Source organism: Sinohyriopsis cumingii, chromosome 9 (assembly GCF_028554795.1).
Source record: "Sinohyriopsis cumingii isolate HCF-2022 chromosome 9, ASM2855479v2, whole genome shotgun sequence".
Taxonomy (NCBI): Eukaryota; Metazoa; Mollusca; class Bivalvia; order Unionida; family Unionidae; genus Sinohyriopsis; species Sinohyriopsis cumingii.
Window position 1 is genome coordinate 110,105,137 of NC_142969.1, and position 15,587 is coordinate 110,120,723.

General features: G+C 37.6%; 1 protein-coding gene across 2 annotated transcripts in view; it reads left to right on the forward strand.

The window, feature by feature from the left end:
* Positions 1-494: 494 nt before the first annotated feature.
* LOC149792464 (diamine oxidase [copper-containing]-like) overlaps positions 495-15,587 on the forward strand; it is a 54,516-nt gene continuing 39,423 nt past the window's right edge. For both annotated transcript variants that reach the window (XM_089969395.1, XM_089969397.1), the window contains exon 1: positions 495-799. The gene's annotated coding sequence lies outside the window, so the exon portion shown is untranslated. The remainder of the gene's footprint in view (positions 800-15,587) is intronic.

The window sequence follows — 15,587 nt, forward strand, 5'->3', positions numbered from 1 at the left end:
CTGCTGGCAAGCTTTCTCACGTACCGACGTTGGCTGAATCCGAAGACTCAAACAAGCGCATACAGAGGTGAGATGGCAGTGATCCGTAACGGAGAGCGCTTTAGACCACTCGGCCATTCGGGTCCCCTGGAATTTCATCGAGACGTTGCTGTAATGTTAACAAGACATACGGTGCCTATTCGTTTTGGATATGTTAGCATACATCGATATCAAGCCATTGTGGAACATTTTAACCGTACACCTCAGGAACAGTTATTCGGACATAATAACGCCACGAATTATTGATGAATGGTGAATCGAGGTCTCGCATGTGTATAATATAATATCCATCAGTCATAGAAGCACTACGAATTTATATCACACGCTTGATTGATTTAAAACCTGACACGGCAATTCGATAGAAGGCTGTCAATCAATTGTATATTCACCTGTATTAAATTGTCTCGGAAACAATTTCGTTAGGTGTCGGTATGCATCTGTCGAGTTAGAAGGCTTACAACTTCGTGGTACTGACCTGGTGTAGTTAGATGATGTATGTATGAATTCGGATAGGTCCGATTTTGTAGGAAAGCCAACACGTTGTCATCTTGCACCATCTGGCGAATGAGCAGCAAAAGTCACCTAGTAGAGCATATGCGTGAGACAAGTTGTACGTCATTGCTGTGGATATAGAACTATTACAGGTTAAACTTGTCAGTCAGATTTACATATGGTGTTGTTAGCATTCTGGTATATTTATCGTGTGCGGTCTGAATGGCACGTACGATCTAGTACGTACAGCCATACAAAGCGAGAACAGGTAGGTAGAGATTTGGTATGTCAACGTCGCAATAATATAAATTCTCTCTCTCTCTCTCTCTCTCTCTCTCTCTCTCTCTCTTATTTATTGGCATTGTCTTGTGCTTCCTATCTCCTTATCTCTCACACAGAAACAAAAGTAAATATTCTTACAGAGGAAATTTTCCTACTAATTGGCATATGAATTTCATCCTATTGTGTCCAACCGTTTAGTTTTAGCGTTCGTTCCCTGTCTTACATGTATCTAAAGAGTACTACATTTGTAGGAGATTACTTTTTAAACAAGAATTACTTTATGATGCTCGTTTCATTCAGCGTGAAGAAGTACAGTATGGGGATATAGCGCGACACGATTCTATTAATGTCAAGTTAGTGGTGAAAAAGGTTAAGATATAAAGTTCACATATCGGAAAGATTTCCAATGTTTCAAATATTAACCCAGAATATTTACATATATAACCAGAGATATCGAGACCTTTCCATTACGGCTTTCCATATCCAGTGTTTTGTATTATAAAATCTTTATTGGTAGACATCTACTGTACGTATCATTTATTTGTACAGGTAAGTAAGTTAACTGCGTAGGGGTGAAGCAATATTTTGTGAACGGGCTTACGACCAGAGTTTTGATGGTGTTGCTGTTCAGGCTCGTTCATGCATATTGTCGCGTGATTACTTTTTAGCTGAATCAGTAATTTATGGATGATTATTCTTTTCCTCGACTGTTTATATCAGTGTTCTAAATTTTGAATTATTTTAGCAAATGTAAAGGCTAAGTTTAGATTATTTCATTTTTCAACAAACACCTTACGAGGGCATGGCCTTGACCCCTTCCACTCCTCTTCCGCCTAACTTTCAGGAAACCATTCTTTTGCCAAAACCCACAGTCACAGACTGCCAAACGGGGGATATGAAATTATTGTTGGGTGGGAATTTCCATTTAAACAAATATGGTTAAAAGTGTATAGCATTATAAACAGACATGATGTTTCAAGGCCAAATATGTGCGCTTGATTGATACTAGGAAGTGAAATGCTCTATGGCGAAAATTGTATTGATGAATAATTCCAATTTTTATAAATTAAACGGGTTTTCTGCAATACGATAGGCTGTAAACGACTGTTTCATCTTTTAGATCCTTTTATTCAGCAAATAAAAATAAATTATACTCTTTTTATACTTTTTCAAATATTCTTGGGAACTGGGCCAGTCAATTTTGAGGCCGCTGAGGGGTATATACTAAGATTCGAGAAATTGTCTGAGGAGAACTTAAAAGCTATTGAAATAAATCAGTCCTCAGTGGCTACTAAACGAAACACAAAATGGGGCATTGGCGTTTTCAATGGTAATTGTTGTTAAATATTAAGTTTGTTTGCTTATTTAAAAAAAACGTGTGTGGGTGTTGGTGGTATGGTGACTATTACTACTACATAAAATTACAAACATATTTATGAGACCATTATTCAAAGACTGAATAAAGTTTTTCAATGGTAAAATTGCCATCTACACCAATGTGACTTAAAACCACTAAAAATGTATATAATAATCCATAAAGGTAATTGTTTCGCTAATCTAAATTATTTTGGATGTGTAGTCATTAATTCCTTCCAGCACTTCAGCGCCCAACTATGCAACCAAACAAAACATATGGCCAGTTTTGCGGGCAACTCTACATTTAACAACTGCACATTCAATTTCACATTAGATAAATGAAATGGTCTTGTTAAGTATTAACGCTGATGAGAAAGATATAAAATGTTATTCCTGTATAGGACATACTAAAATTAAAAAAGAATGTCCACCGCCTAAGTAATAAGTTGCCGAATAAACGTGACTGACAGTACTTATATCTCATTTGACATTATATCACAGAACGGATCTTCATAAGTATTAACGCTGTTGAGAATTATATAAAATGTTATTTCTGTATACAATTTATTTATCTGTTACCTTTATTTTAGTAAGGGATAGCATCATCTTGTTCATATTTCCATGTTGTTCACTGATATAAAAAAAAAAAAATCCGTTATGATTTACGGTTTGATTGGAAATTTAATCTAGCACACTTGCTCTTTCCGTATCAACTGTTATTATGTAAGGTCATGGTCATCTGACCAGATGGGACTGACTAAAATTGAACAAGAATGTTGTAAATAAATTAAATGTGTTGAAATCACCAGTAGCCATTGCCTAATATGTAAAGTATGAAGTTTTCTGAATAAACGTAAATGTGACTGTATATGTGATACTGTACAGTTTATGTATTATGGGGCGATGTAAAGCGGCGAATGAAAGGAAAGTAAACGCTATTTAAATTGGAATGCATTGTTGATGGAATAAATGGAACTGACGAAAGAAATGACGAAATTGGAATTATAAGGATTAAATTATCACGGCTGGGTATTTATCGATGTGTAAATTTTACCTAATCACTCACAAAGTAAATAAAGTCCTTTTAACATTTAATATTTACTTTGTGAGGGATTAGGTAAAATTTACACATTGATAAATACCCAACCATGATCATTTAATCCTATAATGCTGTGGTATGCATATGGCAGAATTTAGAGTAGGATTGAGAGATTACGCATGCGTTAAGTGTGATACTGCAACGTGGACTAATTAAATGATATGTGCAAGGTGTAACGGCTCAGCAAGAGACACAAAGAGACCAATAAACAGCCGACATTTTAATTAAGTAATTAGAGTTATGTGTGACCTTCTAAATAAGGTAAATCCTGTTAGATGTTTGGGGATATAGGTAAAAGCTGTTTGTCAGGACAGCAAAGTAAAATCCATTTAGATATTGTTGATTATAGGTCTACGGCTTAACGTGGGCACAACGAAATAACATCTATTTAGATATTGTTGATTATAGGTCTAAGGCTTAACGTGGGCACAACGAAATAACATCTATTTAGATATTAATGATTACAGGTCTAAGGCTTAACGTGGGCACAACGAAATAACATCTATTTAGATATTATTGATTACAGGTCTAAGGCTTAACGTGGGCACAACGAAATAACATATATTTAGATATTGTTGATTATAGGTCTAAGGCTTAACGTGGGCACAACGAAATCAGTTTATTTACACGAGAGGGATTTCAGGTAAAAGGCCTAAAGTGAGGGCAACTATGTAAATAACATGGATGTATGGCGATACTGAGTAACATGGACACACACAAAATCTTAAAGTTAACTCTTACACCAGTTTCAACACCCATTTGGTGTGGGAGACGAGTGTCTGGCATGCGGGTGACACAACCTGGCCCAGAGATTGACGAGCAATATATATCCTGCTAACCAATGACGCCCTAAAAAGAATTCTAGTGGAGTATTCAATTACACAGCCGCAGAGACCTATTCCAGCACCACCAGCCCACGGTCCGGCACCAAACGTAACGCATGGGTAGTCTCTACGTCCTATCCTAAATTCTGGAAGGAGGTTACAATTTCCCGACAATGTAGAACGATATGGTAGGGTCATCGCGATTACGAAATACTATCTTGCCACATTCCATGACCTTGCGGAAGACGCCATAGCATTTCTTAGTGCTATGACGCCTAGGAATTCAGAAATATTGATGGCATCAAGTTTTGCCTCCTTTTCACAGTACAGTTGGAGAAAATCATACATAACGTAGAAAACGTTTACAATAAAGAAATTGAAATGACAACAGAAGTGACAGCCCGTTTTCGTACCTACGCTATAGTTGTACTGCGAGGGACGAGCTTTGTCTGATATTAAAGTGAAATACACCGATAATCGCTGTTTCTAATCTGCGGTTATGTCAGTTATATATCCATCTAACGATCAGGTTAAGCAGCCCATTACCGTCAGCATCTGGATGAACTTGATTTTACAGTTGTTAACTTTCCAGTTAATGTTAGTGTTATTGGCAAGTTTGAGTCGGGTCACACACTATGGACCTAACTATTGCATACGAACATGGAAGTCGCCGAAGGTGAAGCGGTCGCTTTAACGACAGAAAAGTACCACTCTGTTATGATAAAAGGCCAACGCGATATCGTACAAATCCTTAATAAATCTGAGCAGAAAAGCACGTTTTCCGCTAGTGTCTTCTCGTGTTCAGCCCGACCGACCTGTTGAAGGTCTGCACTAAAGTCTTCCGCGATATCAGCGTAAATTCACAGCGCGTATCCTTACCAGAGGAGAGCAACGCAAACATCGTCCTAGCCTTTCAGAACTACCACCAGCAGATGCGTCTTTCTTAAATCACGTATGCCGACTTTAAAACTTTCAATGTTCACGTGCAAAGCCTGCCAGCAATGCATTACAAGAGCAAAGCATCTCGCAGACATGGTTTCATGTAGCTTCTGCTATATGGTTGTCCGCTGTGATAGAGTATACAAGGAGGCAGTTTTATACCGTGGTAATTAGACTGTAGTTATTTTAATCTGGAGCGTCGAGCGGGAGCTATAATATATCAGAGGGGTTATCCGAAATTCAACGGCGATAGTGTTGAGCGAAGACGACCGAAAGGATTTGAAGAACACCGATGACTTCCTGGTTTGTGGCATGAAACTTAATCTCAGCCATATGTAAAACTATATTAAGTTAACAAGAAATTTCGGAGGACTCCCCCAATATGCATTAAATATTGTACCTTAATATAGCCACCACTATCAACACCACAACAAATTAAACATATCAACAGAACAAATAAATGTAAGCAAACCATCTCCATTAATAATAATAATAATAATAATAATAATAATAATAATAATAATAATAGACTTTATTTAACGTGGATAACACATCTTGTCATGAAAGCCCCATCTGCTAGTTGGTCCTCATTTTTTGCAACCAGTAATGTTTAAAAATGTTTTTTAAAAAAAGGAAAAAATGTCATTTACACACACTTGGGTATCCTCGCACGCGTACTCACACAGATTTAAGACCAATTAATATGTCTGATTATATTGGTCAGTGTAATGGTACAAAAGTTTGTGGAATAATTTCGCAGTACCTTCTATCTGGTCAGCGTTGCACTTATCCATTCCGTTGGACATATAGGTTGGACTCGCAATGAATTGTTGACTGCTATGGTTGGATTCCGCTCTGTTGGGGCATGAACGGAATTTTAAGTATGATTCGCTCGGTTAACGGTTAGAGATAGATAGGGTGCAATGTTAACGCCCTGTCGATAGCAGTAAATGTCAAGAGCTGAAACAAACCAGAGAAAATTTTAGAATGTCGCGGGTCATTTGAAACAGGTGTGATATTTTCCAAAATAGTTATTAATAATGGCGGTCTAGAGAAGATTATTCTGACTTCGAGGGGAGTGATAATTTATTTAGAGGTTAAAGAAGGTAGTCATTTTCAATTTCATTTTGTAATTGATTAAATTATTAAATTTGCATATCCTGAGGTTCGTGTTGCTCTGTTCTATACATCTGCTCATATCTCAGTTATTCAATCGCTTGATATCATATTTTATGTTATTGCTTACTCGATCCAGGCAATAACACCGTGGTTGATCATCTCCTAGACACAATAACCAGAAACTGTAAAGAGTTGGGGGGGGGGGCGTATTTCTCACTCATCATCATACCACCTCGTGATAGTCATCAGATATATGAATCAACAACAAATCATACACAGGTGTACGCATTTCGGCATAACGGAAGTCGTATATACATACATCGAATAAAACATGCACATATTGTTTCTCGACACAGTGATATAGTTCCCTAATGGGATGTTTCTATTTCATGCCAGCTGGACAAGAAAGACACATAATTACTTTCCCCGTGTATAAAAGTATCTGGCTACATTACTGATGGAGAAATATATTTTAATTACCAGGTCTGTGTAATAAGGCAATGATAACATGATGGACTTGGCTACATAAATGTCATGATGAATCAGAGTCATTGAATAACCTTTGTCAACCAACTGTATTTAAATAGGCACATAACTTTGATTATACAGTTAAGTATCATTGCTGTTCATGACTGTTTAGCTTGCACAATAAAGTCTCATGTTTGTATGTTAGTTGATCTTTAATCTCATCATATATTATTTTTGGATTTAACTCAAATTGGAGACAGTCTCCGCGCACACTCAAAATTGAAACAAAAATAGGCATTTTTAAAAATCTATGTTTTTCTCGTAATTTTCCTTCTCGGGCTCCTGTAGACAACTCTTTTTAAAGCAGGGTCATAACACTGGACAACAAATTTTTACAAATGTCATGTTACTGAAATAAAATTAGTCAATTCTTATCAATTTTTATGTGCTGAACACGAATATGACAGTCAAATTGCAAAATTGGCTCTAGTTTTTTTGTAATCTGCAAGAAATTAATGTTTACATAACGAAATGCATTCCAATAGTAAAAGGTCAACTGTAATAGCCTACCTATAAAAAATCAAGTCATTGACTACATCTTAGATTTCTTCGCCTGTCTCTTGTACAGCTGTTCGGGAGCATCTCTGAGGAGTGTCCAGCAGTAGTCAGCCAGCATTGTAGTGGACCATTTTCCCTGGTATCTTTGTTCCATTGTTGCGATATCTTGATGAAAACGTTCGCCGTGTTCATCACTAACAATACCACAGTTGCTAGGAAAGAAATCCAAATGGGAATGAAGGAAGTGAATCTTTAGAGACATATTGCAGCCAAGTTTCTTATACTTCATCAACATGTCTTCTACTAGTTCCTTATAGTTTTCTGCCCTAACATTTCCGAGGAAGTTTGTAGAAACTAGGCGAAAAGCATTCCATGCTTGTTTCGCGTCACCTTCCAGCAAGTTGTTGAACCGGTCATCTTTGAAAAGCTCTCGAATCTGAGGACCCACAAAAACTCCCTCTTTAATCTTTGCTTCGCTGAGTCGAGGGAATTTTTCATGCAGGTATCGGAATGCTGGCAAAGTCCGGTCAATGGCTTTCACGAAGTTCTTCATCAAACCTAGTTTGATGTGAAGGGGTGGTAGCAAGATTTTCTGAGCCTCAACCAGAGCTGGGTGTTGGATATTCTTCTCTCCAATGGCTACATTCTGCCTGTGAGTCCATTCCTTCCTCATGTAGTGCATTTCCCTTGCTCGGCTATCCCACTCGCATAAGAAACACATGTATTTTGTATATCCTTGCTGCAGTCCCATTAAAAGGGCAACTACCTTCAAATCACCACAGAGGTGCCAGCTGTACTTGTTATACTCAATGGAATTCAGTAGCTGCCTTAAGTTATCGTATGTCTCTTTCATGTGGACAGCATACGCTACTGGAATAGATGGAAGAATGTTTCCATTGTGCAAAAGCACAGCCTTGAGACTCAGTTTCGAAGAGTCCACAAATAGTCTCCATTCTTGTGGGTCATGAGTGATTTTTAAAGCATTCATGAGGCCCTCAATATCGGAACAGAATATCAGATTACTTTCCTTTCTGAAGAAAGGCTCCAATTGCTGGTGGCGCTTTCGATATGCAGTAATTGTGACATCTTCTTCTAGAAGATTCCATTGTTGGAGTCTTGATCCTAGCAATTCTGCCTTGTTCTTTGATAAGTCCAAATCACGAATCAGGTCATTTAGTTCTTCCTGTGTTATTCTGTGTGGGGTTGATGATGCACCACAGTGAAAATCTGGATCACTGCATGCTGATGGACCAGGAGAAGAACAGGTCGACTCACCTTTGTCTTCGTCAGATGAATCAAGAGAATATTCTGCTGGAGGTTCTGGAATAGGAAGTCCCTCACCATGTGGAACTGGTCTCAATGCAGACGGAATGTTTGGGTAGACTATTCTCGACTTCTTTCGCTTCGTTATTCCGCCGGAAAGAGGAGGAACCAAGCAGAAGTAACAGTCATTTAGGTGGTTGCTTGGCTCTCTCCACACCATTGGGACTGCAAACGGCATTGATGACCTTTTGCAATTCAACCACTGTGAAAGCTGTGTTGTACATGTAGCACAGCATATATGCGGAGCCCAAGGCTTGTCTTGGTCACCAACCTTGCATCCGAAGTAAAGATGATATGCCTTCTTCACTTGAGAATTGATACTTTTCTTCTGGTTGGCAAATGTCACTTCCCCACAAATATAGCAAAAATTGTCCGCGGTATTAACACACTTTCGAGGCATTACTGTTCTTTATTGTACGTAAATGGATAAAATAATAAGTTTTATGTAACAGTAGCTTGAACTGTCTCGCACAACGTCTAAAATATTTTAAATGCTGAACCTATCTGATTGGGCTTTATATAGTACACTGCTTACGTCAGCTTCAGCAGCCGCCTGGCATTAGTATAATAGGCCTACACATGTATAGTACACTGCTGACGTCAACTTACTTCAGCAGCCGCATGGCATTAGTATTGCATTGCATCAGAAAATGATGCAATCAACTGTGGATGATGTGAGCATGATGGTATTATGCAATGTTACATCATTATTCCGGATGTTGCTGCAGTCCTACTGGAGAAATTTACACAGTGAAACATAGAAAATGAGGTATATGAATATCTTCAAAACGAGAGCCAATACAAATTTTTCACGGTTATATTCGTGTTCGGCACACCAAAATACTACAGATTAGGGCCTTTTCAAGTCAGTAATGATTTCACTGTTGACCAGTGTAATTGGGCAGAAATTCCTGTCCACATCCATACTATTTCCTTATAAGTCGACCCAGAATTGTTAGGTGAAATGGCTGAGATTCGTCCGATTTGCTTGAGGAGGGACAACCTCTTTTAATACAATCTGTATGCATGGCACCATCAGTGTCATATTGGTATTGTACCACTAGGAGAGGTGTTTGTTACAGTGACCGATACAATTCTGGTCTATTACCTTCGTTTGGTTGGCGTTGTTTTTGTTAATATTGTCAGATTGCATGTTGACTTGTCTTTTTAACTGTGTACCTATATACAAATGATCGTCACAAGTGTCAATAAAGGATGCTAAGGCGAGTGCATGTTCACAATATTTGAAGCTGTTCAAACGCGAGCACGTCTTAATGGTGGCTGATGAAAGTCGATATTCCAGTGAATGTGGATCTTTAAAATTTTCTACATTTGTGACCAGCTGGAATTTTCCATCTCTATTATCAGGCAAGGACACATCATTGCTTTTGTCATAAATGAGTTGACTATCATTGAAGATGTCCCACAAAATACGAAAAGTAAATTTTTTTTTGTTTCGGTATCTTCTGCTGAAACTGTCATCAACTGATGTTGATGATGATCATTGGAGAAAATGTCTCCCAGAAAAGGGACGTTTATTTGAAGTGGTTGTCTTTTACTGAAACTGGTATCAACTGATTATTTACTTTCTTCGAAACATCTAGATTTATATCTTCGAGAGATTCAAGGTGGAACATGGAAATATACTTAGATTTTAAGGTGCATGTTTATAGCTACAGATATGCATGAGTTGATTAGATGTTACTTAGGCAGATAGGTAAATGCCAATAAATAGTCCCAATAAATATTCCCAATAGCTTCATTTTCAAGTCCTTTAATTACCTATAGCCGTCTGTGAAATATTTTATACACTTATCTATATATGTATTTTGTATTTCATGAAAATATTTAACTATATGTATGCTAATATACATTCAGTCTTATTCATTTTCGTAAAACTAAAAGTTAACATTAAAATGATTTTTCATAGTCCACACAAATTATTTAAAGATTTCATAAATGGAAAGCTGCAGTTATATAGTAGATTTATTATGTTCAGTATTCCATTTGATATAATACGATAGCATATTTGTACTAACAGTCGATTATAAGTTATGGAAAGAGTATTATTGAACAAAAGAAGTCTGCGATCATAAAGCGAGATATATTCAATGTTGAAATACATTTTCCATGAGACATGTCATTTGAATATTGATCACTGTGAGGTTACAATGCTGTAACGACCGAGAAGAAATTCTAGAAATTTGCAACAATTAGCGTCCCTCATTTTGTTATTTTCAAATGCTGGGTACTAAAACCGACTATACCAGGTTTTATTTAAATCCATTATTTTTAAGTTTCCTTTCTCAAAAGTCCAGTAAGTACAAAATGATCTAAATCGTGACCATTGACATTGAAATCGAAGTCATGCATAGCAGCTCATTGAAATCATCGCAGATATTGTAATGATAAAAATATATGAAGGGGTTGTTTAAAATCCACGACTTGTCCATATTCTGTCATTCATATCATACGTGAGTTGTGATCACTGTTATTGGCTCAGTTAGCACAACATACTTAACTGCAAACTTTGAAGGTGTTTTTCATATATACCCACAAACAAGTCACACTTCTCTGTATTAGACTGTTCACAAACTACTCAGTTAAACAATCCCACTCACCATAATTCGAGAGATTTGGTCTTCAAACGATGTCTCAGAATGCTTATTTTTGAGCTCTTTTATAGCTTGTTCGAATACGACGAGATCAGAATTGTGGTCAAGTTTTAATTGTAACTGTACATGGTATTGTCTGTTTAAGCCAATGAAGTACCAACGAATATCTTAGAAATGACCCGAATATTTGACTCCAACCCCATGGAAGGTTGGCTATCAAACTTGTTCCAGACATATTTAGATATACCCATATACTCAGTTCGCTAGAATCAACGTACAATTTAAGAAAATTGTACGTTCTCGGAATTAACAGTTATAAAAGATTTTGCAGGAAAATCGCTAGCCTGCTATTTCTAATAAACCACCAATGTTGTCGAAGTATAAATCGTTAAAAGTTGTTTCCGTGTAATATCATAGGTCACGACAATTGACCTAGAACTCAGATTAAACATCACCGATTATCAAAGATAAAACGTTTGATATGCACAGGTTCAAGATCACAAGTTTACTGCACCATAAAAGACAAATAAGTAACCATTGATCTTGACCCACGGGCGTTGAAGGACGTTTTTATCTAATTTATAAGAGATATTCATGAAATGTACAAACAGGCAAAGATTTAAATAAAACCTACTTGGAACTGAATTTGCAGCATTGGTCAACTCGTAGTCTGATCGTTTACATTTCAACCAACAACTGACCAAACCAAATTCGTTCGGCCCACGCTAAATCTCACTAAAATCAATATTAGTAGTGAAAGGGGTGAGATTAGCGACAATGGGAATTAGCATTAAAAACACCCTCTGGGTAAGATTAGCGACAATGGAAATTTAACATTAACCACCCTGGGTAAGATTAGCGACAATGGAAATTTAACATGTGCAAGAAACCCTGGGTAAGATTAGCGACAATTGAATTTAACATTGGAGAAAGGAAAAAAAAGGAAATATCGATTTTAGCGACAAAGGCATTCGAACAATGGAAAAAAAATATCGATTCTAGGGACAAAGGCAATTGAACATGGAGAATAGAGTTTGGGTCTGTCTAGGCACAAGGGGAATTGAACATGGGAATAGAGTTTGGGTTTGTCTAGGGACAAAGGGGAATTGAACATGTTAGAAGAAAAAAAAAATACTTTAGGGACAAGGGAAATTGAACATGGGATTTTTTTTTTTTTTTTTAAATTTTTTATAAAGGGGTAGGCAATCGAAAGGCTATCTCTTTTCGAGAAATGTGGGTGGCCCTGAAAAGGGCCTTTGGGTTTCTTCTTCTAATTTCTTCTATTTCTCCACCAACTTCTTATTTTCTCTCCTACACTCTTTCTCTTCTTTTCTTTCTTTTCTTCCTTCTTTTTCTCTTCTTTCTGCTTCTCCTCCTCTTCTTTCTTCCTCTTCTCATTTTCTTCTTCCTTTTCAATTTTCTCGTTCCATACTCTCATCCTTATACTTTCCTCTTCATCCTCCTTCTCCTCCTTTATTTCTTTCATCACAGCACTTATCATTTCCTTTACTTTTCTTAAGTTGTTAATCTCCATCTTCACTCTATGTGGGCTATAAGAATAGTGATCCTCGTTTAACCTCACTAACATTTGCTCCATCATATCTAAATTGTCCAGGACGTCTTGCAATGTTTTCATTTTATTGAGCTGGTTCGAAGCCATCTTCTTTTTTTATTCTTTGTAGAATGGTTTGAACCACGAATACTGTGGGTTCTTATAGTGAAAGCGCGGACGTGAAGGAAAACATCCCCCTACTTTCTCATTTCATATAATATACTATTCACATAAGTGAATCAGCAATAAACTAACCCCAAATTTACTATCCACACAATCGTACGTGATCGGTTACAAAACCCTAACTATACTCTCCACATACGCTAAAAAACAATAAACAAACCCCAAATCTACTATTTACACACGCAAATCATTAAAACAAAATCCATAATCTACTATCCACACAATCGTACGTGAGCGGTTACAAAACCCAAACTATACTCTCCACATACGCTAAGAAACAATAAACAAACCCAAATCTGCTATCCACACAAACATACGTGAGTGCTTACAAACAAACTCACACACACAAACACACACACACACACACACACACACACACACACACACACAAGAAAAAAGAGTCAGTGTTTATATTCACACTACTCTACCTACACACATTGGCAAATCGATTGTTATATCTTTTCTAGAGATTGGGGTAGCCCTGAAAAGGGCTGTTTTTTAACTCCAGATGCACCTATCTAATGCTGGCACCTTCCTGGTCTGGCACCGCACACACATCTTCGACTCCAGTCTCCTTGCCAATTCACCCTTGTTGCTGTAAGCGCAGAGGCGGGTTGAGTGGCTTCACTATTCCAATCTTCTGTCTCTGGAATAGTGAATACTTCCCTTTCTCTTCTTCTATTTCTTATTCGAGGATGAATTGGCATCCTTACCTCCTGTTGTAAATGTGGTGTAGCTACAGGTTGGGGAGATGTTCTTGCCTTAGGTGTCACCTTGCACACAGGGTTCATCATAGGGTGACACCTGATCTCTCTCTTTCTTTCCTCCTCTTCTTTCATTTTTCTCTCTTCCTCCTCCTGTTCTATCCTGGCTTCTTCCACAAGGGCCTCCGCAGCCAGCTCGTTCAGGAGGCATCTGGCATATTCCAGGTGCATCTGGAGTTCAAAACGTTTTTCAAGTCTGCTACTCATTTTTATTGTTGATCAATCAACAAGGGTAGCTAGACTGTCCAGCGAGTTTCAATTTATAGTGAAAGCGTGGACGTGAAGGAAAACATCCCCCTAAAAACATAAAATTGATCTTACCTAGATCATGACCAAACAACGCGCGGATCTAAAAGAAACACTCACTCACTTTTTTACACTACCCATTCCTATTCTAAAATATTTTTTCATTAATCACTTCAATATACTATTCACATACGCAAAGCAATCCAATCAACCCCCCCCCCCCCGCCAAATCTACTCTCCCCACACCTCAAACAGCCAAAAAAACAAAACATGATCTTAATCTACTATCCACACCAACGTACGTGAGATGTTACAAACACAAACACACAAACACATACACTCGCACTATTAAAAAAAGAGTTAGTGTTTATATTCACACTACTCTACCTACACACATTGGCAAATTGATGGTTATTTCTTTTCTAGAGTATTAGGTAGCCCTGAAAAGGGCTGTTTTTTGGGGGCTTTTTTTTGTTTGCTATGGCAATCTTTTAGTTTCTAAGAATGCGATGTCCTCTGAGGATAGACTTTCTGGCGATAGGTCTGCTTCTTCGGAAAGAGAAGAATAACTCTTTGGTGTCGATACGACAATCGACAAAGCCTCTGTCAGGTTCAGGTTGCTGCTGCTGCTGTTGCTGTTGTTGTTGCTGTTGCTGCTGCTGTCTCTGAAGTCTGTACTTCTCTGTCCATTCTTCTTTCTCCCTGTTCACTTCTTCTCTGAAGAGCTCTTCTATCAGGTCTTCAGTAACTTTTAACATTCTCACATTCTCTATCTCTTCTGGCTTCGGTATCAGACTGTGTCTGACCCTATGAAAATTCACGTAGGCTTCGTTTAGCTTAGCTAGTTTGGAGCACATCTTCGTAGGAGGATGAGTCGACAATGGATGGTTAGACTGGAAACAACCCGGTTCTTAAAGTCAAAGCGCGGACGTGAAGGAAAACATCCCTCTACGGTTTTCGAGCCGCAACGTTCAATGAGTGTCATGAGAGGGATAGTAAGAAGTCAAAGAGCATAAATCAACATTCTTTTAGCCAAACAAACCACAAAGGCATTTTTTTTCAAAACACAGCATTTTTTATTCAAAATCACTTAACATTAACCAACAACTCTAACATTTTTTAACAATAATCCAAGAATATAACATCAAACATTTTTTTCAAATGACAAACATTTTTTTCAATTTACACTCTACTTTAAACAGGGTTGGCAAAGTTGTGAATGAAATTGTGATTTCCACTGTTGCAAGTCATTGAGTCATGGATGGACACTACGTTTCCTAGCTGAAGACAACAAAATAAGCATACTAGTCACAAAATCAACGATTTACTTTCTCATCGTTCCTAGAAAAATCACGATCAAAATAAGTCACTAAATGTTCTTTTGCTGATAATAAGTGATCAATTTCGATCTCGACTTTCTCTTTGAATTTGTCAAAGAGGGCTTTGATGTAATGGATGTCTCGAGGACAGAAATGTTCACGCAAGTCTTTATACCACCAACGTAACACGTCTTTTTTAAACAGACTCCAAGCTTCGTCCAGATATTCGTTGAATTTTTCTTCTTGACTGATGTTTAGACATTCATAGTAATCATGCTTCATCCATATCGTAATTGTGTCTGCCAGGTATGTAGCACAGTAGGAGACCAATTGCTGTTCTTGTTCTGGACATCTCGACTTGATCACGATGTCCTTTTCGTCTTTGTGTTGGGATTCTCCTTCTACGGTC